The sequence below is a fragment of the Peromyscus maniculatus genome, chromosome 15 (assembly GCF_049852395.1).
Source record: "Peromyscus maniculatus bairdii isolate BWxNUB_F1_BW_parent chromosome 15, HU_Pman_BW_mat_3.1, whole genome shotgun sequence".
NCBI lineage: Eukaryota > Metazoa > Chordata > Mammalia > Rodentia > Cricetidae > Peromyscus > Peromyscus maniculatus.
In genome coordinates this window covers 68,083,986-68,105,080 of record NC_134866.1, presented here as the reverse complement: position 1 = coordinate 68,105,080, position 21,095 = coordinate 68,083,986, and the positions used below count along the sequence as shown (strand labels likewise).

The 21,095-nt window shown below is 38.4% G+C and overlaps 1 long non-coding RNA gene across 2 annotated transcripts in view; it reads left to right on the top strand.

Moving 5' to 3' along the window:
* LOC143268772 (uncharacterized) overlaps positions 1-21,095 on the top strand; it is a 76,680-nt gene that overhangs the window by 5,289 nt on the left and 50,296 nt on the right. The window contains exons 2-3 of one of the 2 annotated variants that reach the window (XR_013044899.1): positions 10,513-10,551; positions 13,167-13,227. This is a non-coding gene — a long non-coding RNA (uncharacterized LOC143268772). The remainder of the gene's footprint in view (positions 1-10,512; positions 10,552-13,166; positions 13,228-21,095) is intronic. The other variant, XR_013044900.1, reaches the window with a different exon arrangement.

Genomic DNA, 21,095 nt, shown 5'->3' with positions numbered 1-21,095 from the left:
GGTGATAAATTCTCTCTAGCATATTCCCCTCCCTCTCTGTTACTCCCTCTCTCTCTTTCTATCTCTGACTTCTGACTCTGTCTCTCTCTGTCTCGGTTTCTGTCTCTGTCTCTCTGTCTCTCTGTCTCTGTCTCTTGTCTCTCTCACACACACAAACACATACACACACACACACACACACACACACACACACTGCTTTTATGTTTGTTTCATGTTTCTGCAGTAGGTGATTCAATTTTATCTATTCCTGTGTAAGCTTGAGACAAGGACAGTGTCCCAACAGCACAAATAGAAATATATATTAATTTTAGAAGAGGTATGTGTCCAGAGAAAAGCAGAGAGGAACACTTATAAATATTAAATCGCCATATGGATATATACTAGAAATCACATATAAAAGAATAGTTTGGGAATTCCTGGGATGTAGATGTAACCAACCATCTTATTAAAATAAGAAACACAGAACCAGTGTAAAAGAGAAAGCAGAGAGGTCAGAGCTCAGAGCTAAAATCTTACCCTTACTCCTGCAGTGCTCCTACCTCCCCGAAAGAGAGCTATTTCCTGTGTGTCTGTCTTTAAATAGTCTTTCTGTTCTGCCTTCTCATTGGTTGTAAACCCAAACACATGACTGCCTCATCACTGCCTGCAAGTACTGCCCTCCAGGTCTTAAAGGCATATGTCTCCAATGCTGGCTGTATCCCTGAACACACAGAGATCTACCTAGCTCTTCTACCAAGTGCTGGGATTAAAGGTGTGCGCTGCCGCTGCCGCTGCCGCCACCGCCGCCGCTGCCACCACCACCACCACCATGCTCTTGCTATGGCTCGAATAGCTCTGACCCCCGGGCAACTTTATTTATTAACATACAATGAAAATCACATTTCAGTACGAATAAAATACCACCATACTGGGAGAGTGGCTAGTGCATATGTCATTTTATTTAACCGAATGAAGGAGTTTTATTAAACTAACCTTGTCAGAACTCAAATAAGCAAGTGCTTAGCTTTACTAGCCTCTAAGAGGTTGTTGGCAAATAGTAGCCCCTTACAAAATAAAGATTAAAGTTAAGTAGTTTAATTATTATTCCATAGGCAAGATTGAAGGAAGAGCACTGAAAAATAATCACCAGAAAATGAAAGGAATAGTTCATCAGGGTAGGACCCCTGATGATGATGATGATGATGATGATGAGGAGGAGGAGGAGGAGGAGGAGGAGGGAGAGGAGGAGGAGGAAGAGGGAGGATTGTGAGAGACAACAAGCAGGCCCCGGGAAAATGAGAAATACTTCTCTTGAAGTAGGCAGATTTGAAATAGTTTCTGGCCATGAGATACAAGTCAAAAGAAACTCTGCCACTAAGTGGCAATGCTTCAGGGAGTAGGTAGGCTGAGAATCACTTACTTTGGAGTCATCAATGTTATTCAGAGATGTGATGTTGGATTCCTGGGTTCTGCCCTGTGGTTACAGCATCACTGTTTGTAAGAGTAAGACTTACGATCTGACTCTTTTCATCAACACTCAGTAATTCCTAGATCTATGAGCATCGAAAAGGTGGCTTACAGAACACTGGACACCGTGAGTTGTCTGACATGCAAACATATGGAAGTTTGTTTATTCGATGGAACGAGGGTTGTAGACAGCAGAAGTTCTGTGGTATGCCTCTGTCTCTTACAAGGTGAACTACAGAGGTTTATTGCTGCATTAATTTAACTTCAAATAACCCAATATGCTTTTAAATAATTATTTTCTTCTTTTAAAACACATTTAGTTATTTTGTGCACAAACCAGAATGACTTGGGACTGAATACTTGAGAGGAAGGGCATAAATTTCTGGAGTACACACAACAGAGCAGCCTGTTTACAGTTAAAATTTTAAATGAGCATCAATGGCCTGGAATACAGTGGCTTACAGGTTAACATCTGGCAACTAGGGCTTTGGGGAAATCTCCTGATGTGTAGAATTAGCTGGTTTCTGTGGTATGAAATACCTCTACATGGGTGAACCTCATGTCAGTAGCTTAACACCTGACTGGCAGAGTTCCTAAGGTCCTAATCAATCAGTCCTTCTGAGTATTGGCTGGCTGCATCCTTTATACATGTGCTCTTCTGTTTCCCATCATTTTCCCAGTGTTCATGTTGTAACTTATTTATTATGTTGAACAATACACAGGTTGACTTCTAAACCCCAGTCAGCTGCTGTATGCTCTTGCATTTCCCCATTTTTCTGTTATTTGTGAATCATTATAATTTACATATGCTAACATGATCCACAAACACTTTTAGTCAAAGCCTTTTCCTACATTTGTCCATCAGTGTGCTTTGAAAATTAACAAAGGTACTGTCTTTCAAGGAGAAAGCTAGTAATAGCCATGAAATGAAATATACTAATTAAAATTCTATTTTAAAATTAAATGGTGTCAAAATATAGGATACTGTCTAATTCATGTTTCACCATTTTTCCCTTTTGCAAAATAACTTGGTTTGGAGAGTTGGGGGTTTCTGGCTCAATCTTTAGAATACTCTAAATAGCTGTGCTTGATATTCACTGAGAAGTGGAAGTTGATGTGCTCTGGCAGCCAGCAGGTCGGGCAGGAAAATATTTGTATAATTGAATTGTATAATTGAAAGGAGGGGAAAGGCATTGAAGAAGTCTAGCAGAATTTTAAGCAGCACCTAAATACCCAAAGGACTTTCCAGTTTGGAGGGAGGAGTGTGAGGCAGACTGTATTCCTAGCTAAAGCTCCCTGTGAGACTCATGATTTTGTTACCATGAACCCTGGCTGAGCTGTATCCATACCTCTGGCCTTTCTCTCTCCATCTCCTCCTCCCTTGAGTTCCAGTTTGGTACAGTCAGTGTTTTGTTTGTTTGCTTTTTGTGAAAATATTATTTTCCGAAGATTTTAGAGACTTGGACTTTAATTTTTTTAAAGCATCATTGGGTTATTCTTTTAATGAGTAATTCCCCCACACTCATGTGGATTAATTGATCGAGGCTGATTACACATGCTAGACATCTGGATTACTTATTAGTCTGGACACAGCTGTGCTCTCCACTCATATGCTGCAGTTCCAAAGTATTTGGAATTTGGGCCTAAAAGAAGTCGAGGAAAGTTACTGTTCTAGTAAGAGTTGGACACTAATCTGACAGGACTGGTAATTAGATGAGATTAAGAAGAAACACTAGTGACCTTCATCACCACCTCCCTACTTCCCTTGCTAAGCATACATAGAAAGAGAAGTGACCATCTGTAAGCAACAAGAGGACCCTTGTAACAACCTTGGATTTGTACTTACAGCCTCCAGAAGTATAAGAAAATAAATATGTCCTAAATTTCATTACTCAAGACACCCTGACTACAGTATTCTACTATGGCAAGCCAAGCAGACTATTTAAAACCAATATCATTGAATCAGTCTGGAAGGAACTACAACCCAGAAATGGAGGGCACATCTGTGAGAGATTTCCTGCTTGGTTTGAAATGGTTGAATCCACTTCTAGTCCAGAGTTTTGAGGCAGGAAGATACATGCCTTCTACCACATCTTAAACCTGGAAGACACAGGTTTTGATCAATATCTTGAGCTGGGAAGACATTCACCTTTGATCTGGATCTTGAGTCAGGAAGGCACATCTTTAATATGGGTAACAGCTTCTTCTGGAAGCTTATATAAGGACAATGGAAGAAGGAAGCGCTCTCTCTTTGCCTATTTGTCCTCACCTTGCTAGCTTATCTATTCCTTTATTGACATTAGAGTCTAATTTTTTTGGGATTCCAACATATACAGAAGACTAGCTGAGATATCCTGCCTTGTGGAACTGAACAACTACTAGATTATTAGACATCTAGCCACTGTTGGATTAGCTGGAATCCAGGCTGTAAGTCATTTCAATAAATCCCTCTCTCTATGTCTGTCTATCTATCTATCTATCTATCTATCTATCTATCTATCTATCTATCTATCTATAGATGGAGGGAGGGAGGGAGGGAAGGAGAAAGAGAGAGAGAAAGATTCATTCCATAAGTTCTGTGACTTTAGAGAAACCTGATATAACTGAAGGTTTTTCTATGCCTTGCCTGGCTCCCATGGCCCTGTGGTCCCATGGCTGTTCAAACCCAAGTAAACACACAGAGGCTTATATTAATTAAAACTGCTCAACCATTAGACCATTAGCTAAATTCTTACTACGGACTAGCTTTTACACTTAAACTTAGCCCATTTCTGTTCATCTCTATGTTGCCATGTGTTCCGTGGCTTTACCTGTGTGCCATTACATGCTGCTCCCTGGATGGCTGGCATCTCCTGACTCAGCCTTCCTCTTTCCTGCCTATACTTCCTGCCTGGCTACTGGCTAATCAGCATTTTGTTAAACCAGTGTACAAAAGCATTATCCTGCAGCATCCTGACTAATACAGACAGCTGGGTTATGGTCTTAGAGGTCTTAGTTGTTAGTCATTTGAATCTGGTTTTACTAAGCCCACGGTAAGATAGGGCATTGTGGCAGGAGGCAGGTAGTGAAACTGGGCTATGTACCTGATGGCAGTCAGGAAGTACAGAGAGAGAGAATGGTGGGGACAGAATCTACTGTTCAAGCATGGAATCCCAAATACTTTCTCCAATTCAGTTTTGTCTATTAAAAGTTACACTTTGCCACAATAACCCATTAAGTTATGAACCTATAAATAGATCAGTTCATTCATAACTTAGAGACTTCTTGACCATTTCCTTTCCAAAGGCTCTATCTCTGAGTATATGAGGACCAAGCCACGATCCTTTGTGGAATATTCAAGATTTAAACAATAATTTATATGCCACAGAAGTGGTGGTGCCTGGATTTGATTCCTTTTTCCTCATGTAAGAGTCCAAGATCTTATAAGAATATTTCATAAATGAAATATTGAAATATAATTACTGCACATTTCCACCAAAGACTTATTTCCTAAAAGTGAATGCTTTATCTGGATTGTTTTTCATCCTCTTCCATGGTGATACTGTTTGTCTTAGTCCATTAGTGCTTACGTAACAGAATACCTGAAACCGAGAACTTCTGAAGGACAGAAATGAATGTCTTAGAATTGCAAGGACTGGGAAGTCTAAGACAAAATCTCGGGCTTGTTTCACAACGTGGTTAGGTGCTACTTTCCAAGATGGTGCATTAACTTTAAGTTTTTCAGAGGAAAAGACTATGTGTTCTTAAGGCTGACAGACAGAAAACAAAAGCCAAACTCCATTTGTTAAACCCTTTTATGATAGTATTAATCTGTTCATGAAAGTGGAGGATTCGTTACCCAGCTGTCCTCCATAGGGCTCCACTCCCAGCACGGTAGCATGGGAGATTAGTCTTCTACCCAAAAATTTTCAGTATGTATCCAGATCATAGCATCATTGATGCATATCATTTTCAAGAGTTTGGGAAGGAAAGGTAATATTTGAATGAGATTATTGGTTTTTAAATTTTGTTTCCTTTGATTCCCATCTTTCATCACAGTGAGTTCCTGTTACAAATAGGGATATGGCTCACAATTCAAGGCTGAAGGAAAAGAAAATGTTTAAGAACATTGGTTGTAACAGTTGATTCCTGCCTGCCCCCCATTTTACTCAGTGATGAGTCTGAGTTAAACTTTGCTCTAAAATTTCTGCCAAACTTATTACAACTGCAGTGGGATCTGCATGATCATCCTTAATAAAATAAACAGAGGCCTTTAACTTGAAGGATTAGTAGGCTACATTAGTACACTGTGTTCTGGTTTGCTTTCTGTTGTTGTGATCAACACTGTCTCAGTCAATGTCCTATTGTTGTGAAGAGACACCATGACCATAGCAAGTTTTATAGAGGAAAACATTTATTTGGGGCTAGCTTACAGTTCAGAGGTTTAGTTCATCATCATTATGGTGGGAAGCATGTTGGTGCACAGGAACACATGGTACCTGTTTTAGCTAGGGTTTCTATTGCTGTGAAGAGACACCATGACCACAGAAACTCTTATAAAGGAAAACATTTCATTGTGGTTTTTCACTTACAGTTTCAGGGATTTAGTTCATTATCACCATAGCAGGAAGCAAGGCAGCATGCAGGCAGACATGGTGCCAGAGAAGGAGCTGAGAGTTCTTACATCTTGACTCACAGGCAACAGGAAGTGCTCTGAGACCCTGGGCATGGCTTGAGCATATATGAGACATCAAAGCCCGCCTCCACAGTTACACACTTCCTTCAACAAGACCACATCTACCCCAACAAGGCCACACCTCTTAATAGTGCCATTCCCTTCGGGGGCCATTTTCTTTCAAACCATCACAGTACCAGAGAGGTAATTGAGAGTTCTACATATGGATCAGCAGGTAGCAGGAAGAGAGAGACTGACTCTTGGGACTGGTTTTAGCTTCTGGAAACCTCAAAGTCCACCCCAAGTGACAAACTTCCTCCAATAAGACCTCACCTACTCCAACTAGGCCACAATCCTAATCCTTTCAAACACTGCCACTCCCTATGAGCCTATGAGGGCTATTATCATTCAAACACATTAACACCACAACTAAAAGCAATTTGGGGAGGAAACTTTATTTGGTTTACATAATATTTATTGTCAAGGGAAGCCAAAGGGATTCATGGCAAGAGTATAAAGCAGAAATCACAGAGACACAGTACTTATTGGCTTGTTTCTTCTGGCTTGCTCACCTACTTTTCTCATATAGCTGAAATTCTGCCTGGTTAGGGATGACACTGCCCACAGTGGGCTGGATCTCTCTACGTTAATTGATAATTAAGATAATGCCTTACAAAGCACCCTAAAGCCAATCAGATCTGAGCAGTCCTTTAGTTGGGGTTCCTCCATCCCTGGCTCTAGATTTATGTTGCACTGATAGCTGACATTAACTATCAAAAGTGCATCAGATAAAAGCAAAAAGAAGAACAACCTCTTTGGCTGGAGATATGGCTGAATGATTAAGAGCATGTGCTGCTCTTCCAGAAGACCCTGGTTCAGTTCCCAGTACCCATGCCAAGCGCTTACAGCCACCTTGTAACTCCAACTTCATGGTATCTCAGGTACTTCTGGCCTCCATGGGAAACTGTGTTCATAACCACACACATATATGTACAATTAAAAAAATGTCATCATAGTGAGCATGCTTTGATACACCTTGGTGAAAGGTTGTATTTTAAAGAAAAGTCTATATCAAGATATTTCAAGGTTGAGATATAAATATTTGAAGGCAAAGGTCTATTATCCAGTTATCTGTTCTAAACACTTTTTTCTCTTCTAAAATTTAAGGTGTACTTATTCACATCTTTAACAGGTTTCATATACATTTCTATTCATGCAACATGAGGTATGACAATGGGAATAACAAAGGGAAAGTCATTGTTCTGCTTACCTGGAATAAGGTAGTTCATGGAAATGTACATAAAATTGACTCTGGGAGATCAGTTTGGGGGAAGGTGGTCTACTGGGTTAATCACTCTATAATGCATTTCATTGGTCACTGTTGTAGATGTTCTGTTGTGGAAGAGAAATTGTTGATTTCTGAGAATGAATAACAGCGGGTCTGCCGAGTTTCATCAACTTCCTCCTCTGTAGTTATTCCTCACCTGTTCTGATAGCTCATGGGTGCAGTGATATGTAAATTCTAGCTTCATGCAAAGGAAGAAAGGGCCGAGGCCTGTCTTCCTTTGCTTTTAAATATATTAATCGGAATAAATTCAGTCTTACTCTTTCTCTCTCATATTTTTCTTTTCTCTTTACATATCCTTTTAAAAGTCTTTTTTGCATTATTATTAATTAAAATTTAAAAATGACAGCCGGGCGGTGGTGGCGCACGCCTTTAATCCCAGCACTCGGGAGGCAGAGCCAGGCGGATCGCTGTGAGTTCGAGGCCAGCCTGGGCTACCAAGTGAGCTCCAGGAAAGGCGCAAAGCTACACAGAGAAACCCTGTCTCGAAAAACCAAAAAAAAAAAAAAAAAAAAAAAAAAAATTTAAAAATGACATACTTCTGTAGTACAATGTGATATTTTAATGCTTCTTCACATTTTGTTGATTTCAAAGCACACACAATTTATTTGTGGTTAAAACATCTAATTTCTGTTTTTCTAATTTTTAAAAATGCATATACAGTACACTATTGTTACTTATAGACACCCTAGTGTAGACTAAAATACATGTAGAATAGACATATTCTATATGACTTAGTGACTTAGTGTCTAATGCTCCAGTCCCTCCTCCTCACTATTCTTGCAGCCTGCTGCTCTCTGAGCTCCTGGTAACCACTGTTCCACTCTTGATTTCAATGACCCCAGTTTTGAGAGTGGGATCATGAAGGGTTTGTCCTTCTGTGCCTGGTTAATTTTACATAGTGATCTCAGTCCATCCACATTATTGCAAATGATAGGATTTCATTGCTTTTCACAGCTGAGTCGTATTGAATTGGATACAATATTGTATTTTCATTTATCCCCTTCATTAATTGTTGGACACTTAGGCTGCTTCCAGTCCTTGGCTATTGTGAAAAATGCTGCAGTGAACAAGCACCATGGTACGAATGTGTCTCCAGCATGCTGATTTCATATGTTTGGGCGTATGTGCAGTGTTATACCTGCTGGAATATATGATAACCCTATTCTTTAAGCCTTTTACCAACTGCTCTACTGTTTTCCTTGATTCCACTAACAGTATGCCAATGTTTCCTTTTACCACATCCACACCAGTACCTTAAAAAAAATCTCTTTACTAACAAAGACACTAACTGGAGAGATTTGATATTTCAGTTATGGTTTCAATTTCCATTTTTAAATTGTTATTGATATTAAACATTTTTATATGACTATGGCCCCGTGTGTCTATTTTGATTTACTATTCATTTTTTTTTCATCTGCTTTATTTATTTAGTTTATTTTTGGCTACTGAGCTTTTTTTTTTTTTTTTTTCTTCTCTTCCAAATTTCTTTGTTGTATTCCGGATATCAACCCCTTGTCAAATATGGTTTCCAAGCATTTTCTCCTGTTCTGTACCTGTTTTCTAGGCTGTTTCCCAGACCACAAAGGGCAGCTTCAGTGTCAACACCATCCTTCCTGTGCATGCTGGATTGGTCTTCTTCCTGCTCCCCTTCCTCTGGGAGCTCGGCTCCTTTGATCTCTGCCTTGTGCACCTTTATGAACTTTGACCGTCCTGCCTCACTTCCTTTTGTAGTCTTGTACACTCCCCCCCCCATACTGTTTATCACGATGTGTTAAGGAGTCCTTTTGTTTTTCAGTTTCTCTTTGTGTAAAGAAAATTTATTAAGAGGCTAATTAATAGAAATTTAATGTACTACTGTTATAATTTTGAAACCTAGTTCTTGATGAGACTAAGTTCTCGTTTCTATCTTATAAATACTGCCACTGGAGTTTTAGTGTATCAAATTTCCCACTAATTTTCAATGTTTTTAGAATAATAGTTGGCATCATTTAAAAGTTAGCTCATTAGTAAAAAACCATCAAAAAGATACAGCTGAATTTATAAGTTAAGTATACTCAATGTTCTTTTTGAGTGTTGGCATTTTCCAAATTAAGATTGTATTCAAGATAAAAAGACAACTTTCTGTAGAATAAACTATTTCAATTAATATAACCCACGATAAAAATTCCTATCTTCATAGGATTTATATAAAATGGCATCAGTTTAATTGAACTCTGTCTTCTGAAACCCCATTTCAAGAGAGCACAGTTTTTTTCTCTTGGGCTCTAGTTGGCATATTCCAGAAACTTAAATCATATAAACAAATATGAATGTTATATAGTTCAAGTTCTTTCTTCAGTTTCTGCATGCTATTGTTTCTTGCTGCTGATTTCTAATAATTGTGTTTATGATTTATCCAAAACTGTTATTTTCAATAAGCAAGTCAATATGACATTTTTTCTTTACCTGAATGGGTTCTCCTGATCGAAAGGTCCGTGAGTGATAAGTTGAGATTGAGAACATAATGCACATTGCAGATAGAAGGTGAACTTACGTATCTGGAGTCAATTGATCTGCTTGTCTCTCTTTCTAATATGAATACTTTTGACATATCTCCATAAAAAAGAATGACACAGATAAATAACACAATGAATATCTTCTTTCATAGGCAAAGGCAGAATTTTAAAATGCAAAGCATTCATAGTTGTCATGTGTCATATGGGCACAGTTGCATGTTTAATTATATTTGCTACCATGAAAGCTATTGGTGTACTAGCAAGTCTATATTGGCACCAAAAGAGAGCCTGTCCTTTCCTTGGTGAGGCCAGAGTTCTCTGAAATTGGTAGTGGCCCAATGTTAGTTTACGTCAACATTTTTTCCCCAAATAGAAGACTCTTGTTTTCAAGTGGTTCATATTTCTGACAAAACACCAGAACATTAGGCTTTTTCTCTCCAACAGGATCTTTAGCATACTTGGAAATCTATATATTCTTCCAAAACTGTATATTTTACCAATTTAAACCTATGAGAAAAATTTTCATTGTCTATTTGAAACTAAAATTCCATTATAATGGCTCATTACAGGTTTAAGATTGCTCACTCAGGATTGGATAACCTATGTGGGTGAGTTGTCCCTGGAGAATGATTCTCCCTCTCCCAGAAGCAATGGTGATTAGCACTCCCCCATCAATTGTTCTCTGCATTTTGACCAGTTGTGGACTTTAGTGATGATTCCCCTATCTGTTGCAAAAATCAAGTTGCTTGAAAGAGGGATAAAGCCACACTTAATTGAAAATATAAGTGTAGGGCTTTAGAATGCAGTTGGGAATTACGCTAGTTTAGAAAAGTTGCTTAATAATAATAATAATATAAAGAATAAGAAGTTATGAATTTTAGACGAGTGGGAAAGACAAGGGAGGAAGTAAAGGGGGAGAGGGTTGGGTCAAAAAAATATAAATATAATATTCATATATGAAAGTCTCAAAATGTAAAAGTGATAGATAAGCAACAGGTTATTTATACAATGACATGTAAATTGGTGATAAAAGGGAATGAACTACTGCACACACTCAATAACAACTATGAATTTAAAAACCTTTCTGAAAGAAATGCCAGAAGAAAAGAGGGCTTGCTCTGTGGTTTCATTTCTGTGAAGCTCTAGAAGAGGCAAGACAGATTGGTGGTGTCAGAAATCAGCACAAGGTGGCTTCCTTTCGGTGGGCAAGAAGTAACTGGCTATAAATCTATGTGTAATCATGACAAAAAGGAAAATCAGAAACTGTCATTCAGGGTGGGAATTGCAAAGGTGTATGCATTTGTCAGAATCCACTGATGTACATATACCTGATTATTTTCCTATATGGAAATTTACCTCAGTAAAATGAATGGCTCAAAAATTTAAAAACAGGACAAGGAAATAAAGATCTCAATATTGTTGCTAGAGTTTTCCTGCCTTGCCCACAGTCAGGACAAATCTCTGTCACCCGCCAGTCCCACAGCCGCTCAGACCCAACCAAGTAAACACAGAGACTTATATTGCTTACAAACTGTATGGCCGTGGCAGGCTTCTTGCTAACTGTGCTTATAGCTTAAATTAGTCCATTTCCATAAATCTATACCTTGCCACGTGGCTGGTGGCCCACCGGCATCTTCACATGCTGCTGGTCATGGCAGCATCTGGCAGTCAGTCCTTCTGCCTTCCTGTCCTTTTATTTCTCCTCTCTGTTAGTCCCGCCTATCCTTCCTGCCTAGCCACAGCCGATCAGGTTTTATTTATTGATCAATCAGAACAACTTGACATACAGACCATCCCCCAGCACAGCCAAGTGCAGACCATCTCAGACACCTGCACTCAGGCCCATGGTCCTAATCATCCTCTATGCGGACCTGCTGGGTAACGGCACAAAGAACCCAAGAAGGGCTCCCACAGGACATACAGAACATCCCACAGCACAATATAGTGTCTCACTAAACACTATAGAGAAAAAGTGGAAAGAAACAAGTTCAGAGTGTGAAGGTGATTTTTTTCAACAAAACGCTATACATACACTGTATCTAATGGTTAGAGATGAGGTAAAAAAAAAAGGGCCAGAAACTCCCTTTTAAAAAATTAATCTAAGCCAATGTGGCTGGCCAGAAGCATTACACAATATAGATGAACAGAGCCAAGTGGATGGGATATTTAATGGTGGTTGTCAATTTCACTGGCTTGAGAGAGGTCAAGGAGATTAGAAGATCGTGGCTCTTGGTGCATCTATGAAGACGTTTAAGCTGGCGTCAGATCATGGGGCCAGGGCTACCTGACAAATATGAACAGTATTAGGGGGTTGTGGGATTGCAGACAAGGGTATCCGGTTGGGGAAGAGGACTGTACACACCATGCCTTGGAGCTATATCCTGCCTGCCTCTCCTAATACTCTTCGGTGCATCCTGTATGACATGAGTTGAAGAACTGTCTACTGAATCCTTCTCACATGGTCGTGCAAACCTCTGAAACCAAGGAGAAAGGAATCCTTCCTCTTCTAAGTTGTTTATGTCAAATATTTTATCATAGCAAAAAACTAACACGTGGAAAACTTGAACAAACAATTCTCTTTACCATTTTCAAGTAAATCAGTTGCTATTTGATATATACAATGACCTTTATTCTTAGTTCAAACTCATTCTCCCTGTTGTAAATTTATCTTCACATAATACAAAATATAGTCACATGATCTCAGCACCCATGGCATGCTCCTCTGTTCTCTGCCTCTCTGATAACCATAGGACAGAATATCTCCATCAAGGCTGATGCAATGAGTGTTTGATGGCCAGAGGAGCTGATGCCTGGTTGAATTCATGATAGAGCTAACCTCCAAGTGGAGTGTGACAGCACAGGTTTTTACAATCCTTGTTCTGAATTAATCCCTCTTTGGGTTTATTGATTATTTTGTTTTCTACACCTATATTCATATACCCTTTCTAGCCGACCACATGTCTCACAAAACCTTGTTTCTAGCAACAATATTTTAGTAAGCTTTATTCTATTATTGAAAAATCATCTTGTAAAGATTTAATAAAATGTACATAGTTAAGCATAGTTTCCTGAGTATGGATCATTTTAAATCTGTTTAAGATGCTATTAAATACCTCTGCTATACAGATTGAAGCCAAACTATAGTCGCTTATGCTCCATTAATTTTGCTGGATTTCAAAGCAATTTATTACACAATTAATATAATTCTCTTGGTCATAAGCAGATTCATCTAGAATGTCTGAACCCAGAGGAGTAGATCTGAACCACTCACTGCTCAAGCATTGGTAAGTACTGTTAATGACTAATTAAATGATGCTGCTACTGCTAGTGTGTGTGTGTGTGTGTGTGTGTGTGTGTGTGTAGGTAATTCCTTTTCCTTCTCTTCTCAGATCTTAGACAGGACCATTGCAACAAAAGACAGATTAACAGAAGAAAACATACAAATGCATTAACTATAAATATTATGTGACCAAGATTACTTCATGAGGACATGAAGACCGAGAGAAGTTGTGGCACTTGGGTGTTTTTTTGGTTTGATACAGGGTGTAGGACTGCGGGGAAATATGGCAAGACAAAGGAAACCTGAGCTAAGTTCCTTCAGTTCCTCTTAGCATCCTTCCATTATCTGAGACACAAGGTATGAGGAGGCAGCTTTTACATGAGGATCTCATGATCTGCTTCAGAGAATCAGAAAGTCTTTCTTGCATCTGCCCTTCTCAAATCCTTTCATCTTCAAATATTCAGTACCTCAGGATACTATATTTGGGGGTAGTGTGTCTTGAAATCCCCCACCTGCCCTGATGAAATATAGACTCACAGTCCTTCACAGAGAGGTGCTCACTGCTAGCAAGACCATTCAGTCAAAATATGCTACCTTAGCTTTAGTACTGCCTCGTTTTAATATCAAACATCTATTTTACTTAACCACCTGAACAATTATCAAACCTCTCCATTTCATGGATCCTGTGACAGTAGCCTCAGGAAAGGCATATTTGATATTTGCTGTCATTAAGCATTTTCAGTTTTATTTTTCCTGATGCAGAAGAATAAGGTGGGAGGAAGTTCATCCTGAGTGTCACAGCTTTAAAAGAAGTCAACATTACATATGATTGCTTAGAAACTGTAGCAGCAAAGAGACCACCTATGAGGAAAATAGAGATAATTACAAACAATTGCAGCTGTCAACCACAGCACTCATAACACATCCTCAGCATGAAAAGACTGTAACTAATGCGTCAGATGTTCAGCTGCTCTGCATCACCATTTTAGACTCAGACACTAGCGAAGCCACAGGTAATAGCAGAGAGGTCAACATTAGTGTCCATTGCTAACATTGCCTGAGAAGTTTCTAATCATTCAGAATCAAAGCTGAAATGTTTAACTCTTCAGAAAAAAAATATATTATGTAAAGGTTATGTATCAATCATCACAGCAAATTCTCTTCCCGTACTTCAACATTTCCTATAGGTGGCACTTGAATCATTTTGCTTACTTGACTCAGCTGTACAAAGAATAGCCGCCCTTTACCACTGATAACATGCCTTGCATTCTCTAGTTCTAAAGCCATTTAGGAAAAATTCCATAGCTCCTAGATAGCAGTATTTGCCTTTCAGTAGTCAAGGACTCAATTATGTTGGACACTTCTTCAGGAAAGTAATTACGACTTAGTTAAAAAGACTCATTTCTTGAAACATTTATTCATTTCACTTCCTGTGAAGCATGCTTAAAAGAATGTTTACTATTGGGGTTGTTTAGTAAATGTCATTTTCCTTATTATTTATTTTGCCTTAATATGCCATGTGTCCACAAAATAACCAGCCACCATGGCAAATCAATTCATACAAAAGCAAAGCATATGCTTAAAGACTAATAGATTAATCAAACATGACAAAATTAAAATACTTTATACTACTTTGAAATCACCAGCATAGTTAGAATATACTGGCATTTTAAAATATTACAGATTTAGATAGTATAGATACTGGTTTGGATTCTTTTTTTTTTTTTTTTTGGTGTTTTGTATGTATATTCTGGTAACATGAATTCTGTTCGTCTGAAATGCTGACTGACGAACACACAGAAATACACTGTGTTTCATAAAGGATTTACTCAGGAGACACTAAAACACAGAAATATTTGGTGAATTTAATTGGTGTGGAAGTGACTGAGGGTTATCTTTTGGGGATGCTCTGCCCAATGCCTTAGGAAGGAGCTTGTGTGGATATGCATTGGGGTGTACACTAAGTAGTGATCAAGAACAGAGTGTTTAGAAGGAGATAAGTTAAGGAGATAAGTTAAGAATGTGAAGGGAATTCCTGCATCATAACTTCAGTAGGCTCCTTTTTTTCTCACAGAATGAGAAGGTGAGTATTAAAACCCATAGTGAATTCTTTTCTTAAGAATCTGGAAAGCACTATAATTTCTTTTTCAAATCTTACTTTTTTGTTGTTGTTTTTTCCTTCAGATAAGTTTTTCGCTTGCTAATGGTGATTTTGAGATGTCTGTAGTAGTAGAAATGTTTACCTTTTTCATCTGCCTGGTTGTTAAAGATGTTGGCACCAGGAAAGCAGATTGCATATGCTCTTTTTCCATCTTCTGTCTGTGTCAATTTATCAAACTGGGAAACTTTTTAGTGTCTACAAATGCAACAATGAATTCCACATGTAAAATATGTCAAGTTTCAAATCATCATCACATATGACATTTTAAGTGTTCTGAATATCAACTCTGAAAATAGAAAGAGTAACTCTTATTGAAGCATTAAATTTACCTCATATTTAGAAAGCATCATGTAAAAAAAAAAAGAAAGAAAGCATCATGTGTTTTCTCATTTCAGCTTCAATGAATTATTAGAAAATCAGAACAATTTTCTTAAGGTAAATGTGAACCCTTAGTAATCACAAAAGTTATTCAAGGTCACTTATAACCAAAGAAGTACAAATTAAAATTACTAAGAAGCATTTTCACCTATCAGATAACTGAGAAAACAATATGCTTGATTTTTTTGAGGGCATGTGTTGGTTTAAAGGCAACTCTTATATGCTGTAGGTAACATTATAATTTGTTATGCCCTTCCTGACATTTTGGCACTAGGAATTTATTCTGAAGGTAGAAGTTAAAATAGATAAAAACAACACTGTGCATATGAATGAATATGTTAGTATATAGTTATTTAATTTTGGAGATATCATTTATCTAGGCAAATGCAATTTGAAGCAGTCATCTTGATACATGAAGACATTTTAGATATTAAGATGTCAGGAAGATAAACAAAAGATGTCAGTATGGAATGAGGGCTTTTCTAGTCATCTGTACTATGTGCACTTGTGGAGTTTCAGACAAGAAATAGAAAACATCCAGGTGGTGGTGGCGCATACCTTTAGGAGGCAGAGCCAGGCAGACCTCTGAGTTTGAGGCCAGCCTGCTCTGCAGAGCAAGATCCAGGACAGCCACCAAAACTACACAGAGAAACCCTGTCTCTAAAAACAAAAACAAAAACAAAAACACACACACAAAAAGGAAAAAACTTGTAAACCATTATTATTCTGTCTCCTTGTTACAGCAAAACAAAGTACTAGCTGGCATAATTGTATGTGTTTATTGAATGTGTTTACTCAACAGTTGTTTTAGAAAACACTCTTTTTTGAAATAGTAAGAACGAACCTATGTTGGTTTCTAGCTAAACTGAGCTGATCCCATCAAAGCTAGGAGACATTTCTGCTAGTGTGCTATGGATGCATATTCTGTGTCACAAATTAAATATTAATTACTAGGAGCTAATCTAATCAATTGAGAACAGAGACCTTCAGAAAATTCTTAGATTTTCTTTCTAAATTATTAGAAGGCAGATGCTCAGCTTTTCAAATATTGAAAAGCTCTTTTCCAGCAATACAGTGTGGGCTTTTTCCCCATCTCTGGTTATTCCTTAGCCTTTCTGGAGGACTCTGTCCTTTCTTTCACAGCTCTCACGTGGGTCAGTCTTCCTAAGGCAGCTTGTACCATCTAGTGCTCTCCTTCCCCCTCTTGCTCCTTCCTTCTTCCTGTCCCTTCTGATTACTAAGTTTGAACTACTAGTTCTTGTGTAGGTAAGGACAATGGAGCATGGTGGCCTTATTTGAGCAGTAAAATGCATCCCACACCCTGTTCAAGAATGAATCAGTCATCACGGATGTCCGTCCTTTTAGTTCCCCACAGTGGAGACAGAAAATGCCTTTCTTCAAGGACATGATGTCTTCAAGGGTGAGTGCTGCCATGTGGAGAACTGGCACCCTCAGCTCCTGGTGTTTGACTGTGGCCTCTGATGTCTGACCTAGCTACAGTCTCCACAGCTGTCACTTCCTCTTGTTTCTGTCCTGAGATGAGGGCATTCCCAGGATCAGTTCTCTTACTCATATCCTCTTCCTAAGCATGGCTTAAACTTGTTGTTCATCTATGACCCCTCTAAAGACATACACCAAACGTATTTCTCCAGTCTTAGCTTCTGGGCATCCTCTTTGACATCACTATTCCCACTTAGGTTTCAAACCCACTTCTTATTTCCCTTGTCACAAGCCATACTTTTGACGTCCACATTTTCGTTACTGTATCAGCATGTTCCAGTCACCCAGACTCAGAAAGTCTTATATCCTGTCCTTTAATCTGACATTCCTTTGCCATGTCTCCTGAAACCATCCCTTCCTGCCCATCTGCACTGATAACAGGCTGGCTGCATCCGCTGTGGAGTCTGGTGGTGGCACCAGCCTTGAAAGACTCACACAAGGACTGGTGTCTGCTCAGAGGACTGTCAACCTTTTCTTCTTCCCAGATCACCCAGCATTTCCCAATCTTTTTTCCTGCTAATCTTCCTTGCCTTCAGGATTAAATCCTTTATACTGCATCAGAGAGCTCTGGCAATTTACTTTTTATATACCTCTCAAGCTAATCTACCTTTTTCATGTAAACTTTCCATTCCAACTTACCTATTTACCTAAACATTAGTTCCCGCATCTGGCCCCCACATTTTTGCTTGATTAGTTCTTTCTAACTAGGGGGACTTTGGCACATTTTTCTGTCAACATCTATTAATTCCTAAGGACCCAAATTAAAAACTAAATTTCCTTCCTTTCATAAACTGTCTCTTACTCTCGATAGTTTTTTTATAACACTTTATCTTACCATTATAATGCTTTGCTTTTGGTATATTTTAATACTTTCATTTCTAATTAGTTAAATTTAGGAGCAACCAATGTAGTATTGTTATCAGCTAGCTTCTAGATAAGAAGTTTGTTTTCTGCAGTTGATAAGGGAGGTCGATGCTGATTTATTGATGGTTCTCTGGACACTGTCTTTTACTCCAATACCTTTTTTTGTCCCTTAGCCCATCAATGGTGAGCGATTCTTTGCTTTTATTTTATTTTTTTAGTTTTGAGATTATAATATAATTAATACATTTCTCCTTTTCCTTATGTCACTCCAGTTCCTCTCATATACTTGTTGTCTTTCAAACTCATAGGGCCTTTTTTCATGAATCGTTTTCACATGCAGATATGTCTATGTGCACACATATTTTCCTATATAGAGCCTCTCAGTCTGTATAATGTTACTTCTTTGTATGTTTTTAGGGATGACCATTTGGTGTTTGATAACCAATTGATACTCTGTCCCCTGGAGATGAAAAGAAACACAGAGCAATACTAAATTAGAGACTTTACTAATAGTCATGGAGTCTGGTCACATGGAGTCTGGAACTGATCTTCACTGCTTCATCATCTCTGCCCATTCCTAGGTGATGTGTGTTGATCACTGAGCTAACAGCAGATTGATTCCCTTTCAGTTCTGAGAGCAGGGGTTGAATGAGGCAATAAGAAAACCTGCACAAGAGGAGAAAGTGCTTAATAAAAAGCCACATTGCTTAAACTTCTGCATGAAAAACAAATTTTTGAATGCATAGAGTTTATGTTCTAAAAAGCAGTTCAAATAATTTTCAGTGCTTGAGCTTTTAAAACAAATAAACAAACAAACAATAAACAAAACCAAGAGTATAGGAGAGCATGATCAGCAAATAATGCAGTTGTCAACAAAGAAGCAGAGTATTCTGAATAGAAAGGGATTTTGACATTCTGTGTTGCAAGCACTGTTAAGATACAGCTATCCTGGTGTTGTAATGTCCTAGAGAATCTTCTCTTTAAAATATTTTATTGATTTATTTACAACCAAAAATATTAGAATCCAATTTTGTACAAACTGGCCGCATCAGGTGGTCTCCACATATTCTACGAGTATTTCCCAACGTCTCTTTATTCTCCTTATCAGGGAAGCAGGACTGAGCTTTCTCTTGCTCCAATGTGCCTCCTCCGACTCTCCTCTCCTTGTCTTTCTATCATCCATCCAGAGGGCTGCAATAGATACAGGCAAGCCACTCTTGAGCCGACAAAGACAAAACAAACAACACCTTGCCTGAGGTGGACAACTGTGGGTTAAGTCAACCTTAAATAACAGTCCCCTAGGATGTATTCATCATCTCCGGCTACTCGATAAATATCACCTTCTCAAGAGCAAAACAAGGCCATCTAAAGGAAAAGTATCTGGTTAAAACAGTAGTTATTCAAATTACCTTTGTAATTCTAATGGTGGCCTAAGAAAAACTTCATTGTCTCTGACTTTTAGATCCTAAGATACTTGCTGGAAATGACATTTGAACATCTAGATTTCATAAGACACGTTTAAAACACATCGATTCTGACATAATTTCTGTAACTAGCATCTCAGATTGCTCGAGTAGAGGTTAAAGTAGTCACTTGCCTGTAGTTTTGAGTACTGAAGTGGCACAATTTTCCCTGGCAGTTTCTGACTTTCTAAGCTCTTGGGTGAATTGGCACAGTCTGCATTTTGATTGCTAAGACCTCCAGACTTTCTTTCTGAAAAACTTTTGATCATTTCTTTGAAAGTTCTGGCTTTAACTGATCAAGTTTATCAGCAACTAGAAGTGAAATGAACACCACCTAGTTAGATACTTGCAGTGCTATGGAACAAAATAGGCTCCAGCTTTTTTAGTAAATATGTAAAGTACCTATGTCTAAATGAATAACCTATGTAAGTAAGCTTCTTACAAATCATTATTGAGGGTCATTGTGTTAGATATTTTACTGAAATTGTGTTGCTTGTCATAATTTCTCCATAAAACAGAGATAAGTAGACCTGAATGGATTTCTATTGGTTTTTAATTCTCTTCATCTGGTGGTACCTTCAATAATTGCACCTTCATCTCCAAGTGATGTAGATCAGATCCAATAATCTGAACTTAATTCCTCCAGCCAGTTAGTACTCCAAGGTAGAAACAGAAACCACAAGACATCCAGAATCACCTGGGGAGTCACGTGTCTCATTCAGTGGAATACAATCAAAAGAATTAAAAATCATATTGTTTTTCCATTTTACACACAGGTGGTCCCCATGCTTCTCTAAGCACGGTGATGATGTGGCTCTTTAAGGTCCCTGTGATTCCAGATCTGTGGTCATAATGCCACTGAGAGTAGCTTATGAAATACCAGGACCACTATTTCAACATGATGCCAGACAATGACTCCAAATTACTCATGAAGAGGACAAATGTCCCACAAATGATAAACAATGGTTGTTGCCCAACAGACACTAACACATATGATTTGTTCAGACAATATTTGCTTAACTTGACTGTGGTATGTCAGAACATTTACTTTTTAAAGTTCTAACTATATTGGCTTGCAGTGGCTATGAATCCTGATATTACTGCTGTATAAACAGTCAATATCACTTCATACTGATTGATGGGAGCCCTAGAAAATAATCCCTGGATCTTGGCCACCAGCATGTAAATCAAGACCTTCCTGATAGATGCTTTCACAGGCCAAACAAGGGCTCTTTCCTTTCTAGCCCGCCACTGTTTTGATAACCCTGCTAGTGAGAGGTCTCAGCCTGGAAGGTACAGATAAGGGAATCATAGAAAAACAGTTTGTTTGATGTTTAGGGCATTTCATGAAATCCTGTCATTTAGTTAAAAACTCATGCCCTCCTAGTTTATCACCTGTGATACTGAAGTAACATAAGAGTTCTTTTTAAATTATATTCCAAAACTTATTCCAGAGTGCCCTCAGATGAATATGATGTAAATCAAGCTGTCCCATTGAGAGATAAG